Here is a 3,496-nt window from a genome sequence, read left to right on the forward strand (position 1 = left end):
CGGCGGCGGCTGCCGCGCTAGCGGCGCAGGAGGTGGGCGGCAGCGGCATGAGTCGCGGGGGCCGCGTCCGCGGGAGGGAGGCGCTGCCGGCGGCCCTGCCGCTCCCGCCTGAGCGAGGATCCTCGCCTTGCCCTGCCCGCGGGGCCCCGGCCGCTCTCGCGCCGGCCGCCGCCCCTGCCGCCGCTGGTGACCGCTCGCCGCGCCGCGGAGGCTTCATCCGCGCCCTCCCCCAGGATGCTCCGCGGAGCTCCGGCCGCTTCGGCCTCTTCGCCGCGCTCGCGGAGGCCGCGCTGCGCGCCGGGCCACGGCGAGGCCGGAAGATGGCCTGGGTGCTCAAGATGGACGAGGTGATCGAGTCTGGGCTGGTGCACGACTTCGACGCCAGCCTGACGGGCATCGGGCAGGAGCTGGGCGCCGGCGCCTACAGCATGAGTGATGTCTTGGCATTGCCCATTTTCAAGCAGGAAGATTCTAGCCTTCCATTGGATGATGAAACTAAAAACCCGCCCTTTCAGTATGTGATGTGTGCCGCAACATCTCCAGCAGTAAAACTGCATGATGAAACGCTCACTTACCTGAACCAAGGTCAGTCTTATGAAATTCGGATGCTGGATAATCGGAAAATGGGAGATATGCCTGAGATCACTGGAAAATTGGTAAAGAGCATCATAAGAGTCGTATTCCATGATAGACGGCTACAGTATACAGAGCATCAGCAACTCGAAGGTTGGAAGTGGAATCGCCCAGGAGATAGACTTCTTGATTTAGATATTCCAATGTCTGTGGGAATAATTGACACAAGGACAAATCCCAGCCAGTTAAATGCGGTTGAATTTCTGTGGGACCCTGCAAAATGCACATCTGCTTTCATTCAGGTGCACTGCATCAGCACAGAATTTACTCCACGGAAGCATGGAGGCGAAAAGGGAGTGCCTTTCAGGATCCAGGTTGACACCTTTAAGCAGAATGAAAATGGAGAATATACAGATCATCTGCACTCAGCTAGCTGCCAAATCAAAGTTTTTAAGCCTAAAGGTGCAGACCGGAAGCAAAAAACTGACCGAGAGAAGATGAAGAAGAGAACTGCTCACGAAAAAGAAAAGTATCAGCCATCCTATGATACCACAATCCTCACAGAGTGTTCTCCGTGGCCTGACACCACCACAGCCTATGTGAATAATAGTCCCTCCACAGCGCCCACTTTCACCTCCCCACAGCAGAGCACCTGCAGCGTCCCAGACAGCAATTCTTCTTCCCCAAATCATCAGGGAGATGGAGTTTTGCAAACCTCTAGTGAACAACTTCAGCCTTCAGCCACCACCCAGGAAACACAGCAGTGGCTGCTCAAAAACAGATTTTCTTCCTACCCAAGACTGTTTTCCAATTTTTCAGGTGCCGACTTATTAAAACTGACAAAGGAAGATTTAGTACAAATTTGTGGTGCAGCTGATGGAATTCGGCTGTATAATTCACTGAAGTCAAGGTCGGTTAGGCCCCGCTTAACCATCTATGTCTGTCAGGAGCAGCCGGGCAGCTCACTGCTGCAAGGGCAGCAGCAGGCTGCAGGCAGCGGAGCCGAGAATGGCAGTGGGACACCCTACGTTTATCATGCAATCTACTTGGAAGAATTGGTTGCCTCAGAAGTTGCTCGAAAACTTGCGTTGGTGTTTAATATTCCTTTCCACCAGATTAACCAGGTTTACAGACAGGGTCCCACTGGTATTCACATTCTTGTTAGTGATCAGATGGTTCAGAACTTTCAAGATGAGAGTTGTTTTTTATTCTCCACAGTAAAAGTTGAAAATAGTGGTGGTATCCACATAATTTTGAAGTGATTTCTTATATAGTCTGAACTATATTCATTACCAAATAAAGTCACGCTTAAAAGTGTGTGAAGACTGAATCCAAGAAGTCTTGGGATTGGATTTTACTGTATGAATGTTTCATATTGAAAACACAAGATGACCTTTCTAATGAGCTGTATGAGAGGCGACTCTCCTCACTGTCACTGCCATAGCCAAGCATCCTCGTGAGAGTGAGCAGGTCGGGACAGCACGCTGCTCTGGGGCCGCGGGGCAGGCTGGGCTGCCTGCCTCTCTAGCAGAGGCCAGTAGAGAAGAGTTCCTCAAAGCAGCCCTGGCTGTCTTTTTACACTGTATGTGGTTTGGAGATGAATGTAAAAACCTACTGTGGGCATTTACCTTTCTGTGCCAGTTTGGCCTGAACCTCCTGCTGACCTGGACTGGGGACAGTGCTGTTGTGGAGCCAGCAGGGAGCCTGTCTGCAGAGATGCGATGTGCTGATACAGTGACTGGTGGTCAGGTAAGAGGCTTGGCACTTCTCGGAAGAAGCGTGTCGAAGGGTGTGCGTCTCACGTGATCATGCCAGATTGGGACGAGCCAAGCAGGAAGACGGGCTGGAAGCGAGCTGCATTATCAAGAGTACCTTGGTGAGAGGATCAGTGTAAATCCTAATAGGTACAAAGACTTTGTGTTTTTGCTTTGTCACAGATTTATTGACAAACTTTTGCTTCTGCTTCCATTTTTAGCATTTTATTTCTGGTTTTCATTTTCAAGCCCCATTGCCTTTTAAAAATTAAGTGGTTTTCTTTCTTTTTCCTCCATCCCTCTGTCTTCAACTGCCCTTCCCAACTCATCCCCACACCATCCTTTTAAACATTTTTAAAGCCCGACCCCAGACATTGGAAATAGGTAAGCAGGAGAAAAAGTATAGGTTCTGACATGGTGTCAAGGAGTCTTTATCAACAAGTTGAAATTATTCTTGGAACACTAGACATCATAAATCAAACACTAAATTGTATCATGTAAACTCCTTACACTTCTCAAATATTGAGCTTTGGTACAATCATGAGTAAACATTCTGGTGATTATTTAGAGGCCTTTTTATACACCACATATAGTTTTTCTATAAGAAATTTGTCTCTTTCCACAACACCAACTTCTTGTCAGCCAGTGTACTTATCAAAGAGAACCCACTGTTTTTGCAATTTTTCCTACTCTTTAAAGCCTTTCCCAAAATTCCTCAGCAAGAATTGTTGAGGCCTGTGCTGTAGCACACCCAACTTATTTTTAAAATTCAATTCCATTTTAATTATAGCATCTCTGTCCATTTACCCAGGTGTCTTGAATGTATTATTTGCTACTTTTCTTTGGGCAGAAATAGGAATGAGTCATTTTGAATTTAAAATCTTTCCCAGAAGATGAACTACTTAAGGGAGTGGGGGGTGTCTGATACAAAGAAGCACTGTGTCTGTTTCCATCTTTGGTTTTAAAATATCTGTAACTGTTAGAGGCCATAAAGAAGGAGAGCCTTCCTTTCTGTCATGTTCCCTTTGCTTTCGTTTGAGCACATGTTTTCTGTACCAATCACTTGGGAAAGAAGAGAGTTTCTATTAATTGTTTTAGTTTTGCTTGTCGATTTAGCATTCCTTTTTGAGTCTCAAGATTTATGGAACAATAAATGTCATTCAATGCTG

General features: G+C 47.3%; 1 pseudogene; it reads left to right on the forward strand.

Annotated features, from left to right (window-relative positions):
- Nucleotides 1-319: 319 nt before the first annotated feature.
- Nucleotides 320-3,496, forward strand: LOC139006696 (upstream-binding protein 1 pseudogene; annotated as a pseudogene).

The sequence above is a fragment of the Myotis yumanensis genome, unplaced genomic scaffold (assembly GCF_028538775.1).
Source record: "Myotis yumanensis isolate MYYU_CA2020_CCGP unplaced genomic scaffold, mMyoYum1.0.hap1 SCAF_3, whole genome shotgun sequence".
Classification (NCBI taxonomy): Eukaryota; Metazoa; Chordata; class Mammalia; order Chiroptera; family Vespertilionidae; genus Myotis; species Myotis yumanensis.